We start from the raw sequence: 9,994 nt of genomic DNA, 5'->3' as shown, positions 1-9,994 counted from the left end.
GTGCAATTTTTGAAAAATCATATTTCACTCTCTGTAGATCCAAAATTGGAAAACTTAATACCGTTGGAAACTAATTCCAAAGTATTAAAAGTTCTTAGGAGACACTTTTCATGATTCTAAATGGAAGATACTCAATTTTTGGCTTAAATTTGCTGACTTGCACTTCCAAGACAGATTCGGGGTTGATTTTTGGTAAAATTTAGAAATTCGGCGAAATTCACAGAATGTGAACTAGCTTCTAAAATTGAAATTCAATTAGATTTATAATCAAAATTTAAAACACAACAAACGGAACAAGAATCGGAGTTTTGAGCACTAAGATATAGCAGCTCAAAGTTGGTTCAAAATGACGACCATTGGACAATTTTTCAGATTTGAAACATAAACTTTGGGACTTCAGTTGGCCATTGAAATGGACTTGGAATGGCACCAATTTTGGTATGATTATACTACCATATAAGAAATACTCCTCTATCAAATTTCATGCAAAAATACGTATGGGAAGTCAGTTAACAAGACCACTAAAGTTCCAGGAATTTTCAAGGCAATTCTGCCTCATGCTTCCGTTTTCCTTTTTTTTGAGCCTTTTGCCAATGAAATCATCTCAAACATGGTTCATTTATAAAGAAAAGGTCTAAGAAACATCCAAAATACATTTGGTAGGTGATTGACACCAAAAGTTTCAAAATAACAAGTCTCAATTCGAGCTAGGCCATCGGCTAGCCAAAATTAGGGTTTTCAATCACTGACACAGTTCTGTAATTCAGCCACAACTCACTCAATTCAACTTGGAATTAAGCATATTTGGTGGCGTTGGAAACTACATTCATAAGGGTACAATTCATCAGAAGAAATCATTCTGAAATTCAGTTCATAGCTAACTCAAATCCAAGTAACAATTCCCAGCACATCATTGGCTCTCTAACACAGGAGTGAAATAGGATAGGTAAATTTGAAGAGCTAGTACGGTTCACTCAAGTCAAATCAGAGGATTCATTTTATACCATTAGAAAACTGGATGTGTAGTTTCAAATACCGCAAACGGCACTCGATTTTGACATCGGAGCAAAGAGTTATGATCGTTTAAAGTTCGCTGCCAGAGTACCTCTGTACACGTTTTCCAGGTTTGAACATGTTTCGAAAATGCAACTTTTACCCAACCAAATCAAGTGATTTTTTATGGAAACTTTTCACACAATCTATACAACATATCTACATCAAAATCAAGGCAATTTGATCACAAAAAAATCGAACCAAGGCCTCTGCACAAACAGGGCAGAATCCGGCCCTCCTTCCTTTTGATTTCCTTTGAGTTTCTTTCCACTTTTTCAACATATAACCACTAGTTTAACACTTAATCAACATAAATAACATCCAAAATCATCATATCAGTCCAACATGTCCATTGTGGGATTTCATAGAGCCCACTCACATAATTTTCAACCAACCAAAGTTACCCACATGAAGCTACAAGCTTCTAAGTCCAATTTAACTCACAAAAATCAAGTTTCAAAGGTTGGATCATTCACTACCTATTGGGTATTGAAACTCAGAAATTTCAGTCACCTAGAAGGTCCAAGAAACCTTGGAAATGATGCTCTTTTCCTAGCACAAGTGAAGCTCCAAATGGTTGTGGATTTGTGTAGTGAATTGGAGTGAATTTGATGGAAGAAATGAGGTGAAATGAGATGAAGTTTCCTTCTTCTTCTTCCTTGGGTTGGCCGACCAGCAAGAGAGAGAGAAAAGAGAGTGGAGAGTGTTTTGTGGCTTCTTGAGGAAGCTTGGTGGTTGGTGGCCTTTTTGGGCACAAAAGTCAACTCTTACTAGTACACGTACACGTGCGTTTCGTGCCCGTTTTCTCTCGGATTTGTTTCACTTGTGCACTAAACCTCTAATGCACTTCCTTTAACACTATCATTATCCACTCTTAGTAGTCTAACAATAATTTCTAAAATCCTCCAATTAGTCGCGCGCGCGAAAATGCGAACTTCCGACTTGTGCGCGATAGAGCGAAATTTCTAAGAAATTCTTGTAACGATAATATAACTAACTAATACTTGGATAATTAATCATAAAAATGCCTATTTTAAAACTAACGCATGAGTCCTCCAATCTCCAAAGTCACTGTACTCTCAAATCGATTATTGCCTCCACACGCGATTTCACTAAATCTCGCTAAACGAGTTTCCAAAAATTAAATTTATTAACAGGACATTTTAAAAATATATGCAAGTAATAGTTCCATGTAAATGGTTCCAAAATGGTTAAAATAAATTATTCGGAGAAAACGGGTCAATAAATATTTAAATAAACCAGTAAAATAAGATAAAAATAAGTAAATTTTTCGGGTCCTCACATCCTCTCCTCCTTAAAAAAATTTCGTGCTCGAAATTCATACCTTGATTTTTGAATAATCCTAAATATTTCTTTCGGTCCCCTCTTCAACCTCTCAAATTGCTTTCTCGATTCCATAATCTCTCTATAAAACCTTCATTAGAGGGATTTGCTTGCGTTCTAACTTCTTCACTTTTTGATAAAATCTTTACCGGCCCTTTGCTCACTTGACCAATTTTCATCACTCTTACTTCTCTCATTCAAAACTCACACTTATTGAATTGGACTATCCTCCGGTGCCATTCAGGATCTTATTATAGGTCTAGAGGTGTGGAGCAATAGATTACATATACATATAAACTGTAAAATCAATTAAAAGTAAGGTAAATTTTCATATATCGTAAAAGATCATAATAGTTACAGTAAGTTATAATAAGTTCATCAAATCATTTCAAAAGAAAAGGGGAAACAACAAGATCAAAATGTGCTAAATCACAATATACAACAAAAGGATGTCATCCCCTATAGAAAAGATTACAACGTCTAAAAGTGTCAGTCTATGTTAGGGTAAAACTACAATCCCTATTTGTCGAGTGGAGTTAGATTCACCCCTACTCATAGAGTTTTCACTACTTGGATCCCTCTTATAATCACCAGAATTAATCACTCCTTCTGGCACTCGACTGATTTGCAGTGGATTTAGTAGGTTGTTGAGAATTTTCTTCTCCCTTAGAAAGTCTAGGGCAATTCGAAAACTTATGCTCAGTACTACCGCACCTCAGACATTTTCCTTTCTTTCTCCCGCACTCGATCTCAGTGTGGTCAATCTTGCCACAGTATCCGCAAGTTACGTGAGGAGTCACGGCTTGACCAATTTGAGATTTCCTCTTTTGTTGACCTTACCTACTCTGATTTCCTTTTGGCGGGATTTTGCTTGATGGAGTTTCTCCGAGTTTTTCATGCATCTTCACTCCTCCAGTCCCTTTTCCTATTTTAAGGGGTTGGGTAGACCTCTCGGACTGTTTAGGATTATCGCTTGGATTACTCCTCTTTCTAGCATGAAAAGTCTTAGATTAAGACTTAACATTTTCTACCCTCTGTGCCTTATCCAAGGCGTCCGTAAAAGTGATAATCTGGGCAGTTGCTAGGGATTTTTGGATTTTTACATTTAACCCCTGAATAAACCTTCTTATCTTTTTCCGTTCGGTGACTACTAGCTCAGGGACAAATTTGAAAAGTTTGGTGAACCGCTCCTCATATTCAGCCACACTTAATTATCCTTGTTTCAACTTAATAAAGTCGTCCTCCCTCTTTTCTTGTATAATTGGCGGGAGGAACTTGACATTAAACTCCCTCTCAATGTTTATCCAAGTCTAAAGAGGTTTGTTCTCTTTCCCACTTTGCACTAATAACATTCCACCATGAGCATGCCGCCCCCTCAAATTGAAAAAAGGCAAAATTCACTTGCCTTTCCTCGATATAATCTAAAGCAGCAAAAATATCAACCATCCTTTCAAACCAATTTTTCGCTACTTCGGGATCAGACCCTCCATGGAACTTAGGTGGAGCGAACTTCAAGAATCGCTCTAGGGCTTTATCCTCACCCCTCTCTTGGTTCCTAGGTTGGTTGACTAGTTCAGGTCCTTGGCACTCAGCTAAGTGCTCAAGAATATCGGTCATGCGGTTAATGATCGTAGCCACTTGGTCACCATCTTCGCTTCTAGGGTTTTGATTTGGTCCAATCGCGGATCCCTCACCTCTCTCGGGAGTGCGGGGTTGCCGAAACCCACGCCCCCGTCCACGTCCTCGCCGATCCATTTAGCAAGATTCTAAATGTATAATAAAAGTGAAAAGTATAAGGGCAAGAATTGAAAAACATGAACACACTGCAAGAACACTTTAAATCAAAGTATAGCTATTTGCATAAACTAAAAGTCATGTCACATGTTAATGTGTATACAACGAATTAATAGTATTAAATACTGGTCATAGACAACTAGTCACAAATATAGGAGTACATATAGGCAAAATACAAAAGGTCTCACGGCAAGCACCACCCCTACTATACTAGGCAGGATAAAAAAGAAAAATCGTAAGCCTAGTTCGGGACAAAACTAGAAGAATCCATGATACCAAGCCACATCATTCAAATGATTATAAACTCCAAATTCCATCCAAAAGCCTAAGCTACTTTCTAAATTCTTAGCCTAAAACTTTCAATGAATACAAGTTTCCTCACTAAATTCAAGGTGAAAGTTCCTATACAGGTTAAAGTAATATGTCAAACTAGGAGTGCAAAAGATGTCTCACTTTCAAACTCAAAGTGGAGTCCAAAACTGTTCAAATGGTTCAATTTTTCGGCCGGAACTTCGGCAAGCAAAATAATGGAGGAAGCAAGGTTTTTAACCCTTAAACTCACCAAATGGCCATTTAAATTTCCTAATCTTGACTCACCTCCAACTTAACTTGAAAATTAAAGTCTTATAATATTTTGTGAGCAAAAATATTGCTACAACTTCAAGCACCAAGATCATATTGCACGTAATACACAATCAAATCCCGTAGTCCAGTATCCTAAACTTTTAAGCCTATTATACTCTACAAAGATCTGAAACCTAAACTCTGATACCAACTGTGACGCCCCCACTTCTCCAAATTTCGAACCCAAGGATATCCGCGCAATGCCTGCCCAACTCTTGCCAAGACTCGATACAAATTTCAATTCAAACTTAAGATCAACAACTAAGGAATGACAGTCGAAGTAAGACAGTCACTTCCTTAAACAAACTTTCAAGTGTCACAACTCAAGTTCTCAAAAGTATCTCACTTTCCCCAACATACAGTCTCCCAAAAGTCATCTAATCAATTACATTAACATTCTAATCAAAAGGGCCATCAAGTCGACCTCTCCATAATTCCTTCCATTTCGGCTTCTGTTAAGGAAAACGAAACTAATGGGATGAGTTGACGCTCAGTGAGGCCAAGAAAATCATTCAAGCAAATAATTCAAGTAGCAATAAAACTTGTACGAGAAATAAAGTTATAACATTTAAGTAATTCGTGAATATTCACAAAACAACTCATTTCTGTGCCGGCCCCTCCTCCCCCTAGGGCGTACCCCAGGGTTCGGGGGGTCGCCTGCCCAACTCTCGTCAGGACTCATTCACTCACTTCAAATATAATAGATTATAACCTCAAGGGGAAAAGAAATACCAGTTTCCAAACTTGAAACATACATGTACATTCATTTCTGTTTCAAACATTCGTATAATCCCAAATATATCAAAAGATGTGAGTTTCAGATACATTCAGTCCTAATCGAGCACTAGCGCGAGTACAATCGCAAAACTCAAAAACTACTAGACTACACTAGCCTGTACCAGTCTCACGCCTCGCTCGTACTCCCTGTAAGGAAAACAAATGGCGTGGAATGAGATAAAAGCCCAGTGAGGTTCCAAATAGCAAGTTGATCATTATTGAAAAGTATAAATATCACGTAGCAAAATAGCAAGCATAACAAGTTCATGAAAGTGAACAATAACACTACAAATAGCAAATGTCAAAATGAGCGAGTGAAAACTCTTTTTGTTTTTCAAAAGAACAATAACACTTCGAATAACAATCAATATATAAGGATACAGATGGCTCTTAGGAGCCAAATTTTCATTTCTTCACCAGAGCTTGATCAAGTATTAGTTGACACTCCGTCAACTTTCAAGTAAAGTAACTAGTCCAGTAGTACACCACTTAACTCCAATCTCCGTCCACCAACCAAACCCCTTACCGGGTCCGAACTCCACAATAAACACTGGTGACAATACTCGAGTATACCGATTAGTCGAGAAGATAACACTCCACTCGACAACACTACATACCCATGGTTCGTTATCTAATCGACCAACCCCTTGCTGGCTCGACTCGATTAACTAGCCAGTGGAATTTGGGTCCCCAAGAAATCGATGAGATATCAACACCAATCGACTGAATCAAAATAAAAGTACGAAGACGGGAATGAGAGGCACCTCCCACTCATATTGAGTGTAGTACATGCTGCCGTTCAGCACTTACAAGTCAAGTACAAGTATATCAAGTCAATTGCAACAATAAATAAGTATACATCATATTAGGGCAAGTGCGATAAAGTACACTCTTGCCCAATTAAACAAATTACATATCATTAAATCACATTGGTCAAGTATTGAAAACAAGTGTCCAGTTTAATCAGGTAGTTGGAAGCACTCACCAAAGGTCAAGTGCCTCTCAAAAGTCACGTTCCGGTCCAACTCCTTGGTTGGAGTCCAAATCTGCGATAGAATATCATTTACGAATGTAAAACTCTCTAGAGTTCGAAACATAGGAGTTTTATTTCAAGAAAATCAAGTAAATGCAACACGTTTAAGTAGTATTCATGATACTTATCAAATTTCGAAAAAGTCATGCTCGCTCGTTTAGTTATGATCAAGAAGTGGTTTCGGCTTTAGTAGTTACACTTGGTATCAAAGACCGGGAAAATCGTATTTTGAAAGGGTTGCTACTTTCACTTTTCAAGGGTACGAGTTCCGGCAAAATTTTAACTTATATACCCTGACTAAATAAAACTCGAATACCATAGGCAATCCAAGTCCAACTTGACCTCAAATCGTTGCTCCAGTCGCATGTACATATGCCTAACTCTCGAGTGAAAATTTAGGCAGCACGCCCTTTGTGTTTACCTTTTTTTCAGCCATTTATGGCTTCATTGTTTTTCTCAATCAGCTCCAAAATCACACAAAAATAATGTTACCACCATAACCCTTCAATTAGGCTCGAAAATAATCCAATTACAACACAAATCTTAACAAGGCAACCGGAAATCAAATTTAAAGGCAAATAGCTAAATGACAGATTTGACGTCTCTTAGCGTATTGGTCACAACCAAAGCTACGCTTATCAGATTGGGGTAAAATTTATACCGTTTCGAAGCTAAGACAAAGGGCTACAACTTTGATGAAAATAACTCAACCTAGTTAATGGCTTATCTAGGTCGAATCTACAGATTACAGTACCAGAAGTTCATTACCAGGAGGGTTGTCAGTACTGAATTCAAATGGCAATAATTCAGGCTACACAGTTCCGTTTGAGGTGTTTTTGGTTGCGTTGGAAAGCTGAAACATAGGAATAAAAATTTCATGTTTTGACCAAAGGCTGATTTGTAACGGATGAAGGTGAAAAAATGCAGCCAGAAAGATGAAATGTCAAAATTGTCTGCAAAACTATACCTATGGCAGTCAAGGGTATTTTTGTCATTTCACATGCTACAGTGCTCGGATTGAGCTGAATTTTTACAGGAAGCTATGACACATCATTTCCCACAATTTTCAAGTTTTGAGCTAAACCCAATTCGGCCTCCATCATGGTTGAATGAAACTGGTCAGAATAGGGTAGTTCAAAAACTTAAATCTGGAATTAATGCATTCAAGTGATAATCTTCTTATTCATGTATAAAATCACTACTACCACTCCCTATCTAAGTTTATTCACATCATATTCTAGATAAATAATACTAATAAAAATAGAAAATGACAAAACCTAGCTGAAAATTATAAGTTAATAAGCCAAACCATGAAATCTTTCATACCTCCACCACAATCAAGCCATGCTTTGCTTAAATTGCAAAATAAGAAAGAAACAAGGGAGGTTTCTAGTATAATACCTCAAAATCTCCAAAATAACTTGTGATACAAGAACTTTCTTTCTCCCAAAAGTTCCACCAAGCTTACCTCCAAGCTTTCCCAACGATTGATCGGAGTAGAATCAAGTTTTACGGTAATTTTCTCAAGAATCAAGCAAGCTCTCAAGTTGGAAAAATGGAAAATTTTCTCTCTTCTCTTTTTCCTCTCCTAAGTCACGACCAAACATGAAGAAAATGAGGTGTTTTTCGTTCTACTTTACAAGATGAAGACTAAGGATAGTCTTGGTCAAAGTTCTTGGTCAAGACCTTGGTTGTATTTTTGACAAATGGCTTAATCACAAATATTTCCACCAAAATATCTCTCTTTTTCTTAGTCAATAATGGTGGCTGACTTAAGGGTTAATTAAGAGCTAATTAGCTCAACTAAAATAAGGAGATTAAGGTAATAAAGTAGTATTCAAGTGATGCACTCAATCGGTAACGAACGGTACACATCGGTTCAACCCGTTTTTCCTTATTTCGCATGTACTAGGGTTTTCACTTACAATTCAGTAACTTATTATTATTACTTCTAATTTTACACTTAATATCATCTAAAACTCACTCTAAATTACTAAATTTGATACACACTCTGTACCGAATAATTACACTACGAAAAGACGAAAAAATCCTAGTTTACCTTAACGATGAAAATAAAGGGAAAACCCTTGGTTCTATGATTAATTGTAACTATTGAGGAGGTGAATGAGTAGTAAAGCTATTGTAAAATAATGGATTCCAAATAAAAGAAAATTTTGAAGAAAATATGAGGGATTTTACAAGTCTTCACAATCACACTACTAAAATGCACACAAAAACACACACCAAAACCCTAGTATGCACAAAAATCCTAATTTATGCCCTTCCTTTAGAAAAATTATAACTTGAGTTATAAATATAAAAAATTTATATAACTTGGCTTGTTAAAAAAAAACTAAACTTCAAATACTAAGAATCTTTAGAAGACACCTCAAAGAGATTTAGTTCATAAGTTGGTCCAAATTGAGCCATAAACTACTACAACATTCCCATGTTTACTTGTGCAGGGCAGAATTTTCAGTCAACTTTGTCAATTTCCTAGAATTTATAGACATTGAATCAAACTCTAAATTTTACACCGTAGGAAGTCGTCTGAGTCTAGTTTCAAACGCAACAAATGGAACTCAATTCCGATTTTCCTATACGAAGTTATAGCCAATTTCCCAAAGCTGCGCAGAGCCTCCTGCGAAAATTTCTAGATTTTCTAACAACTTGAGATTATGAAACTTTTCTTAACAAAATTCAATCCCTTGGCTCAAATTCAACCATTAAAGCAACCAAGAATCAAAGGCAAGTGAGTTCACATAAGGGTTATAAAGACAAGTGAATTTTCGGGGTCTCACACTCTCTCCCCCTTAAAATTATTTCGTCCTCGAAATTCTAATCTTTGCTCGCACAAAACTTGATGCTATAAAACTTTCCTCCAACTCTCAAGTGACTTTCTCTTACTCATAGTACTACAACAAGCTTACCTAGAGAGAAAATCTTACCATGTAAAGGCTACGCTAATATGCTAGGAAAACTTAACAAAGAAATAAACACTTATCAAGTCCTCACAGTCATAGGAGAAGGAAACAGATCTTTCGTGCAAATTTCTCGACGTACTCTACAACCTGGACACCCTCTATAGAAACCCTAGCCAGACGATTGCTAGATTCGTCCATGATAACACTTCGAGATCCAATCCTCTTTATCAGTCCAATGACTAGGTCAAATGTTAGAATCGTCCACGCCTTAACCTTTGCAATCAAAACTCACCTCAAGTGCAATCAAGATACAGACCCTTATTCTAGCGCTCTCCACTATTAGGTACCCAAGTACAAGAATCCATAATAAGACAATTCACAACTCGAGCCGGCCGGTCCCAAGAGTAAATCACCCATATTAGAGATTCCTACCTGACATACTTAA

Source organism: Coffea arabica, chromosome 9e (genome assembly GCF_036785885.1).
Source record: "Coffea arabica cultivar ET-39 chromosome 9e, Coffea Arabica ET-39 HiFi, whole genome shotgun sequence".
Classification (NCBI taxonomy): Eukaryota; Viridiplantae; Streptophyta; class Magnoliopsida; order Gentianales; family Rubiaceae; genus Coffea; species Coffea arabica.
This window is presented reverse-complemented; position numbering follows the sequence as displayed.